The sequence below is a fragment of the Branchiostoma belcheri genome, unplaced genomic scaffold, assembly GCF_001625305.1.
Source record: "Branchiostoma belcheri isolate BF01 breed outbred unplaced genomic scaffold, Haploidv18h27 scaffold326, whole genome shotgun sequence".
Classification (NCBI taxonomy): Eukaryota; Metazoa; Chordata; class Leptocardii; order Amphioxiformes; family Branchiostomatidae; genus Branchiostoma; species Branchiostoma belcheri.
The window spans coordinates 122,199-132,767 of record NW_017803939.1 but is presented as its reverse complement, the minus strand read 5'-3'; the positions used below and the strand labels follow the sequence as shown (position 1 = coordinate 132,767).

The following is a 10,569-nucleotide window of genomic DNA, read 5'->3' as shown; positions in this document are numbered from 1 at the left end:
AATATTTAGTTCGACTCAAGTTGTTGACTGCAAAGGAGCCCTTAGAATTGCATTGTCCTGTTACGTGTAATACTATTACGGGAGCGAGGGGTCATAATTCCGACCTATGTTCCATGCAAACGCATGATCGGCCTGGAAGGGAGTGGACAAAAGCATTTAAGAGCAACTCCACTCTTGTCAAGTTGTTTTGCCTTCGATAGAAGGCTATGAAATCGTTTTTTGCACTGTTTTTCGCATTAGATTTGGAGTTTGCGGAGGATGTCATCCATAAAATTTACTTGCTGTGACCTTATTTCTAGAATAATATACAGTCAAGTGCATTTCCCCAACCTCACCCCTAGAGAAAATGAATGGACTGTTCCAAACAGGTGATCTGGTGGTCAAGGGTCACAGCTGATCAGTACCGGTACGTACCATGTGTGGACAAGACGCCGGTCTCCTGTGTGTATGTTGACATTAATATCATTCCGATCATAAGGCAAGCTGTTCAAATCAGACAGGCTCGATCAGACGAAGAAAGTTTCTAACTCTCTCGCCGTTAGAAACATAGGAGAGAACCTGAACTTTGTTTACCATGTCGACACTGGCCACAACTGTCACCGTGCTGGCTGAGAACGTCTCCGCGGCCGCCCTTCTGATCTCCGTTTCCGTCTTGAGCTCGGTGTTCCTCCTTAAAAAGTTCTCAAGGAGTGAGTCACGGAACCCTTTCAAGGAGGACTTGCCAGGAGGGCGCCCGAACCTCTGGTTACCGACAGGGAAGTCAGGAAGTCAATTCTCAAGAACGGTGGGTGACTGGGAACTGTTAACAGTTATAAGTTCATCAATTGCAACATTTTCATATGCAAAATTGTAATCCAAATTTCGCCTAGGTGCCGTGTTGACCAAGATAGCCTCTTGAATATAATACGGCCAATATATACAGCATATGTATATAGTATATGTATAAAACTATTAAAATAAGCTTCCTAGTCGCCAGTATCTGCAGCATATAATTACATCAACTTTATAAAAGAGACTTAAGCTTTAGGTTTAACGGCTAATTCCGTGAGATGTCATGATGGAATTTTTGTGAGTTATTATTAATCTTCCAAAGTGCAATTTGTGTATGATTTTGATAGTTTATTGCCACAATAAAACTTAAACTGTAGTTTGAATGTTGTGCAGTATGAGAATGATGAGAATGATTCAGCATTCTCAGTTGACCTTTAAACTTTTACTTGTGTGATGTGCAAATTGCCAGACATTCAACATTTGTAGGCATGACAATGCATATATTTCCACAATAAAACTTAAACTCTTTGTAGTTTGAAAGTTGTGCAATATCAGAATGATTCAGCATTCGCACTTGACCTTTAAACTTTAACTTGGGTCATGTGCAAATTGCCTGACATTAAACATTTGTAAGAATGACAATGCATATATTACATGTAACGTTAGGCCACAGCAAGTAAATTCTATGGATGACATCCTCCGCAGACTCCAAATCTAATGTGAGCGGGCGAAAAAAACAAGATTCCTACATTTTTAAATTTTTACTCAATCATTGTAGAAAATCTAATGGTCTGATTCAGTGGGAACATCACATATACACAGCCAGCATCACATATCACTGCATCAAAGTAAGAAACATAACATTAAATCAGAGCCTTTTCTTGTCTCCTCTCTTCATATTTATCTTCCATCCACCTTCCGGCATGGCAACAGACATCTTTGCCCATTTTTTTTTCCAAAATCAGCCGAAAATTAATGCGCGCGCTGATGTTATCCATAAAAATTACTTGCTGTGGCCTTATAATCATTACAACATTTTTTTTGGTGACACCTCAGGGGAGGAGTATCTTAATTTTTTACCATATGAAATATATATTTCAGGCTCAAGTGCACTAATTTTCTTTTTTAAACTATGTTTTTTTAAAGGTTTTTGTTTATTTCCTGAATAGCATTTTCTGTAGAGAAAGTTCCCTCAGACCTGGATGCCATTGTGATAGGTAGCGGGCCGGGCGGTCTGACGACAGCCGCCATCTTGGCGAAATCTGGGAAGAAGGTGCTGGTTTTGGAGCAGCACGGGAAACCAGGCGGCTGTTCTCACACCTTTGGGCTGAAAGGTCTGCAGTTTGATTCTGGTAAGATTTTATAACATTTATTATCATAAGGCCACACCAATTTGATTTGTTGTTTCTCGGATTTTTTCAGAGAAAGTCTGAAGCGACAGGGCGAAGTAAAATAAAAAACAGGCCAAGTCCCCCCATGATAGCCGGAAATGTTACATGAGCCATGAAGTCGACATACCAGGCTGGTTTATAATTGAAACAATAGATTTTGAACTTTTAATGGAATAAAGTTGCTTTGTTAAATTGAAAAACTCAAGCAACTATAGGATGAAAAGGACTTAGCTTCAACCACTGGGGCAAAATATGTCTTTTATTGAGCAATTTGCAGGTTTGATTTAGAGTTACCTAAAGAAATTTTTTTTTTGCAAATCAGTAAAAATGGACAGGGCGAATCTGAGAAACAACAAATTGAATTGCTGTGGCCTAGTAATAAAACATTATGGTAGCTAAACTGTATTGGGTTAGTGGAAATGGCAGTCCAGTCCAAAGGCGGAAAAGTCAGTCCAGTCTGATCACATACTTACTTACTGTCTAGTATACTTATTTTCAGGTATCTTTTTTGGGCAATTGCTCTGGGCCTGAGGCATTATACATTGTATTTAGTCAGAGATTCTGCATTTCAAAATCCTTAAATTTTTCCTTAGATTTTTATTTTTTTCTGCTTTGCTTTCTTTCTTTGACCTTCTGAGGTTCAGCCTGTATGAAGCAGAAATGTTTACAAATACACATGACCTTGAACACAAAGTTGACCTTCAGGAATCCACTATGTGGGGAGGATGTCCGAGTCAGACAGCAGTGCTGTGAAAGTTCTGCTGGACCAGATCACAGAGGGACAGCTGCAGTGGGCCTGCTTGGACGAGGACTACGACGTTGCTGTACTTGGCACACCTGATCAGGTTTGTTTAGTTATTTTGTTTATTTCATTTAATATAAACATATAACATAGAAGTAATGAATGATACAGTGAGATTCTTTATTGACACAACAAAAAGTACAGGTTCTTTTGTATGGTCTTCTACAACTAAAGAGCATCCTGGGAAGAAGGCTTTTGATTTGTAGGTTTTTAAAGAAGTTGCCGTTTTTTTTACCCATTCCTATTTCTAGTCGAATCTTGTATCATTTGCCAAAAGTTGAATGCTTAACATCAGAGTCAGTGCAACAGAGGAAAAAAAGACATTTCAGACATGGTGCACGATTCAGGTGTTATGAAAGAAAAATGTGTATATCTACATGTAAGTAGGATGGTGGCAAAATCTGTACTTAGCAATTTCCAGGTGGTACCAGCACAAGCTAAATATTTTCTGTGGTGAGAGCATTTAGGATGTTATTAAATAACATCCTAGGTGTATGTTAACAATCCGGAGTAAGAGCCTCAAACTTATAAGAACCTATAGTATATTCCTTCGAGGCGCCAAATTATGTTGTTATGGAACTTTTTGTTTCTTTTGTTGTTGTCTTATTCTTTTTGTTACAAAGTCCTCCCTACTATAATGATAGTGTACATAGCCACAAACAATGTGATAGATTATGATGATGATCTTTTGTATATGATATATAATAATATTTGGATATTGAGTTGTTAATGTGGCTGAGGGAGGCAATGTTCACTTGATTTTTTTTTGTTATTAAAAAAAAAAGCAATTTCCTTTTCCAGCGGCGTTGGATCCCCATCAGACGTGGAGGTGAGCAGTACAGGAGGGAACTACTGAAACATTTCCCTGGGGAGGAGCAAGCTGTCCAGACATTCCTAAGGAAAACAAAGGTACATGTTAACCAATTGGTGAATACATCAAGGAGTTTTTAATTGCCTCAAAATATAATGTATGTAGTTGGGCAACTGCGTAGAGAACTGAGTAAAAAAAACCTGAAAGATCTCAAAGAAGGGTAGAGTGGTTGGGTTCTTTGCCTTTCGATGCAATTGTTTTCTACTTTATTTCCAACTATAATGTTTATGGTGCACAGGTAAAGGAAATTCAATATCTTGTTACGTTTTTTTTCGCTATAGGTGTAATCCGATGTTACAACACGGATGTTTTTCCTTGTTTTTTCAAAAAGATCTGCAGTTTTAGGTTCATCTTTTAGGAGCAAGGGAACATAAGTACGGGCATGTAGACATATCTGTGCATTCCAGGAAGTAGCAGATGGTTCAGACATCTTAGGAGCTTTGAAGATCCTACCTCTTTGGGTCTGCAAGGTGTTGGTCAAGACAGGCATCGTGTATGTCTTAAACAGCTTCTTCAGGTACATGTCCAGATCCACCAAGGAGGTTTTGGATGAGCTGACAGATAATGCTGACTTGAAGACTGTGTTCGCGCATAACTTTGGAGACCATGGTATGGAATTTGTTGTCATCATTTCTAGAAGATAGTCCCGAAAGGCCGAATATTTTGTTAGATGGAACTTCAATGTGTAATCCATTTTTAATATGGAAAAGTTGCTTAGAACATATCGCCTTACGGAAATGTCACATGGGCAACAGGTCAAATGGGGTTGGTAGTCTGTAACACCTCCCGTCCCAGTTGAATTAATGTGTGTTGTTGTTGTTGTTGTCCTTGTTTAACATCTATTTTGCCTTTAGTTTAGACATGGTCCCTTGGTGCTGGACTGGATTTAAATAGCTCTCTTTATTTTGTATTGCAGTTAGAAATTGATTAAAAATTAAAGCTTTTAAGTGATTATAATAAGCACGTGGGCAGAACGTACTGCACCTGTGCGAAACCCGTAATGTATTGTACATAGCATTTTGGTAGAATGTCTCATATAAGGTTGTATTTGCTCATATAAGGTTAGCATTTTGACAAATGTTATGTCGGAAAGAATATCCTCTGCAACAAGCAAAATTCTGATGCAACGTTGACCAAAAACCCAACGAAAAACGCGAAAATACGGGGTTACTGCGCAGGCGCAGTACATTCTGCCGACGTGCTATTATGATAGTGCTATGTAATGAACAGGTATACTTCTTGGTCTCTCACGGGAGTTTTATTCATTGAAGCTTCTGTTGTTTTGTTGTTGGTCTCTCATAGGTGTTCTGCCCAGCAAGTCAGGTTTTGCTCTGCAGGCCAGCGTGGCAGAACACTTCAGAGAGGGCGGGTACTATCCAGTGGGCGGGGCAAGTGAAATAGCGTTCAACATCATCCCTGTCATCAACAAGGCCGGAGGAGCTGTGCTGTGTAGGGCACCTGTCAGTCAAATTCTGATTGACAGTGATGGACAAGCAATGGGTTTGTAATGTTTTTTCAACTATGAGTGAATTCAAAGGAGGGCCTGCATGGGGGGGGGTAGTGATATGAATTACGCAAAATTTTCGCCGGCTATTACGAATTACGTTAAAGTCTCAGAGCTGACTACGACTTTACGATTTGCGGCTAATGCCCAATTACGAATTACATGTACGTTGATTTTTGCGGAGGCTGCCTACAAATTACGAAGTCTAAAACGGCCTGATTACGCCTTACAAAAAAGGGCTTGCAGGCCCTCTCAAAGTTCTAAAGGGGATTAGATATAAAAGATAAGATTTTTTGGGGGATGGCCTTGGTCTTGGTCTTTACGACCGGTGTAATAGCTCAATTGGTAGAGTGCTCGCTTTGTAACCGGGAGGTCGTGAGTTCAAAACCCAGTCGGGTCATACCATTTAGACTTTAAAAATGGTACACACTTCTTTCTCTGCTTAAGCACTCAGCACATATGAGAAAGAGTGTGGAAAGGCCAATCACACAGCACTACCAGTGGACTAGCCCCCTGTTGTAGTGCCCTGCACAACTGTGTGTCGCCCAAGGGCTATGGAAATGAACACCAAACCCTATGCTCTGCTTAGAGCACGGGTGACCTTTTTTTTTGGTGTGAGGAAAACTGTATCCATTAAGAGAGTTTTATCACACACACTTGGAAAGGTGTACAGTAAGTGTCTATCTCCCTATGCAGCTTTAGAGAACCTTAATTAACCTGTGTAAAAAATTGCATAGCAGAAATCTGCAAAGGCAGTTAAGAATGGATATGATTTCAGCCAACACACACTATGGCAAACACCTACCCTTAGGCCACACCAATTTAATTTCTTGGTTAATGGATTTGCCCGCTTCATTTTTTTCTGATTTGCCAAAAAAAATTCATTATCAACTGCTAAATGCTCATATTTTGCCCTAAACAGTTGAAAACAGTCCTTTTCTTCCTAGTTGTTACAGTTATTCCATCTTTCAATGCAGTGGTATCATTAAAAGTTCAAAATTCATTGTTATGGGTTCACCACACCACGAAGTGGTGGTGAACCCATATTGCTTTTTCTGATGTTTCTTCTTCTCCTTCTCCTTCTTCTGCCATTTTTTAAATGGATTCAGCTTCTTCATTTTAGGGCCTAAGGTCTTGAAATTTGGTATGGAGGTACAGTGGGCAAATACCCCTAGGCGTTTTTTAAATTTTTGTGATACAGGCTTTTAGAATGGTTTTATTTGAGTTTTTTGGCTGTGTTATAGCAAATGTATTACTGTGTTAGTGTGCCATGTTTACCACGTCTGGGCATGAGTCATCACAATGGAATGCAGGGCATCAACCAATAGGCATGCAGCTTTCCTCTATACTTCTTGCTGATTGGCTGTTGGGATTTAACTTGATTAACACCTGCACAGAGCATTTCCACCTGCACAGAGCATTTCTTGCTGATTGGCTGTTGGGATTTAACTTGATTAACACCTGCACAGAGCATTTCCATACTGACAGTATGTCTTTATTCAAGTGTTTTGGTAGGTATTTCAAGCTTTTCTGCTCCAGCATTGGAATGCGGGGCATGAACGTTTTTTTTTTATTTTGAAAATCAACAGTTTGCATTATGCAATTAAAAATCCTAACCAATAAAGTAGGGAATAGCTATCCAACTGTTGTTTTAGTTGTATGTTACTTCATATTATTATTATAGTTATATCAAATTGAATGTAAATCATTGTTTTCCCTTGTGTTTCTCATTCTTTCCCTGCCATGTCGTAAAATGTGGTGAACCCATCGCTGTATTTGCTCCAAAGCAAATATTGGCCTTTCTAGTTTAAATTTTGAACCAGCCTGGTGTGTTGACTACATGGCTCCTATGATACCATTTTGGGCCATAATAGGATGAGTAGGCCTGTTTTTATTTTTATTTTTTTTGCCCGCCCATTCCATTATTTTTCTAGAAAGATCCGTTAACCAAGAAATTAAATTGGTGTGGCCTTATTGATAAGTCTGGTGTGATCTTTAGGGATGAAAATACAGCCTACATGTACTACTGAACACATTTAGTATGCATTGTACCTCATGATAAGGTTTTGATGGAGTTTTGTTGCACAATCTTGTATTACGAAGGTGTCCGAGTCGTTGACAAGAAAGCAGGAGAAGTGGACATCCATGCACCGGTCATTGTATCAGCTGCAGGGGTGTACAACACTTACCACAAGCTACTGCCTGTAGAGGTGGCACAGAGGACAGGTGAGACCAGCATGTCAGCAAAATGTACTGTGTCCGCACGAATCCTGTAATGTACTGTGCATAGCACTTTCAATTGGCAGTATGTCTATCTGGTTTATATAGAATACAACACTGGGTATTCCGTATCGCCCGAGGTATCGGCCCGACCGCGATCTGACTTGCGGGAGGGCCGGGACCGAGGGTGATGCGGAATGCACCGTGTTGTATTCTATTTATGTCATACCCACCCAAGAAAACGCGCCTTTCAATGCAAGTTGAGCCAAAACTTGGTGCCACTACACCCTAAAATGCAACAACATCAATTCCAACGTCCGGATTCTGTATTTGAATTTTCGAAAGCGGCACAGTCACGCAGTTAGGGAAAAACGTACGGAGCCCGGGCCGTACCGTTATCGCGGCTCAGGTATGATATAAATCCTGTTTTCCAATGCTGTGTCAGAAAAGATATCATCAGCAACAGGAAAAATACTGCATGCAACTCACTTTAAGATTGACCAAAAATCTGGTATGTGAAAATTCTGGGTAGATGCAATGCCATATGTTTTGCTGAGGTGTTGGCGGGACCACAATACAAAATACAAAATTACATGTAGTCAAACCTGTATTTGTGGTCCCTTGGCATTTCAGCCATGTAGCCATTATGGTCACTTTTTGTCAGTCCCTTGGATGTTTATGCTCATCATCTAACGGGCCTTTTCTTTATGTAAGGCCACACTGACTTAATCTTATGGATGACATCTGCGTGCGCTTTGATTTTTGTTCTCTCTCTCTCTCTCAAAAAAAAAAGATCATGTCCACTGAGGCTCTGGCTTGGCTCTTGGCCAAGGTAGTCCATGGTAGTCAGCGACAATACAGAGACGGGCATCCAGGCTCCATGATTCAAGAACTCACTACATACGTACATTGATAAATTCTGCAAAAAACAGCATGTACCAGCTTGTTGTTTACGTATGTATGTCGTATTGCCACAAATTCACAATACCAGCTTTGTTTTCCTGTGGTTTAGTAGCATTTTTATTTTTGGCTGGAATTTTTTTGATTCCCCTCGGGCACTGGTTTGGGGGTCTTGGGGAAGTCGATCAGAATATCCTAATGGTAGTGGGAGTTTTCCAGACTTCGAGATAGTAAATTACCCAACACAATCTACTACATTGTTCCAGGCTTGGGTGATGTGTTGGAGGCCGTGAGTCAGAGTTGTTCCTGTCTCTCAGTGTTTGTTGGTCTGAGAGGAACCAAAGAGGAGCTGGGTCTGAAGGCACAGAACGTCTGGCTCTTTGCAGGTATAAGAGATGTTTCATTCAACTCTTAATCAGTAGTCATAAATTGAATATTGAAACAGGTAGATATTACAATATAGCAACTGACCAAAGGTTCTGGCCATTTTGTCCAAAGCATGAAATGAATTTCACTTTGATGGAATGTACCAAATATGATGTTATATGTAACAAGCTGTTTACATTTCTCGAATCAAGTACAACAGATTTCAAGAGTCTCGATGTTGGAGACAGATTTGAATATATCTTTACATGTAATGGTCCCCACAATGCAAAAATAGGTAGATATATAAAGGAATGCTTTGCTCTTAGAAAAAATACAGAAACTCATGATTAGCCCACTCGATTGTAATAGCACTTTATCAAAGTCCTGTGCTAGCCCTTATTGTTTGAGTAATTAAGAATTTATGTTAGGTTTTATTTGACATTAGGTCATATTCCACACATTTATTTTATTGTTTGTTACTTTCTTTATGTAGTTTGCCATACATTGTACCATGTGCAATTGTCGTGCAATAAAGTTCTTCTTTTCTTTTGTAATGGGATTATGAAGCAAATTTCGGATTGGCCCAGACACTTGGACTGTTTAAGGGTTTAGTAACTAAAGTTTTTTTCTTCTTCATTTTTCGTGTTTCAAGTCCACGTAGTGTTGGCTGCATGGTGTGATACACATGGAATTGCTTCATACAGTCCCCTCCACAGATCAAATCTATTCACAAAAACTCAAAACACTTCCCAGAAGTTTACAAAATGTCCATGTGTGTTGTTGTCTGTCTCCAGGTAATGATATGGAGAAACTTCATGAAGACTACAGCAGGCTGACACCAGAGGAAGCTTCACAAGTTGACCCTCCAGTCTTATTCATCTCCTTCCCATCTGCAAAAGACCCTTCCTGGGAACAACGGTATCCTGGTAACTTCAAAATCATATTCCTCTTTTGAAGTATGCAGCAATGGACCTTAGTGTGTGGAGTGCTCATCACCTTGTATAATGCAGGTTGTTCAGCACCAGGGACAGGGATGGATGTGTGAGTGTTGTTCAGGGACAGGGATGGATGTGTGAATGTTGTTCAGGGACAGGGATGGATGTGTGAAAGTTGTTCAGCACCAGGGACAGGGATGGATGTGTGAAAGTTGTTCAGCACCACGGACAGGGATGGATGTGTGAATGTTGTTCAGGGACAGGGATGGATGTGTGAAAGTTGTTCAGCACCAGGGACAGGGATGGATGTGTGAATGTTGTTCAGGAACAGGGACAGGGATGGATGTGTGAGTGTTGTTCAGGAATGGTTGTGTGAATGTTGTTCAGGGATGGTTGTGTGAATGTTGTTCAGGAATGGTTGTGTGAATGTTGTTCAGGAATGGTTGTGTGAATGTTGTTCAGGAATGGTTGTGTGAATGTTGTTCAGGAATGGTTGTGTGAATGTTGTTCAGGAATGGTTGTGTGAATGTTGTTCAGGAACAGGGACAGGGATGGTTGTGTGAGTGTTGTTCAGGAATGGTTGTGTGAACATTGGTTCAGGGGATGGTTGTGTGAATGTTGTTCAGGGATGGTTGAGTGAATGTTGTTCAGGAATGGATGTGTGAATGTTGTTCAGGAATGGTTGTGTGAATGTTGTTCAGGAATGATTGAGTGAATGTTGTTCAGGAATGGATGTGTGAATGTTGTTAGGGAATGGCTGTGTGAATGTTGTGTAGGAATGGATGTGTGAATGTTGTTCAGGAATGGTT

General features: G+C 40.2%; 1 pseudogene; it reads left to right on the top strand.

Moving 5' to 3' along the window:
• Positions 1 to 393: 393 nt before the first annotated feature.
• The window catches only part of LOC109475088, a 15,084-nt pseudogene continuing 4,908 nt past the window's right edge, over positions 394 to 10,569 (top strand).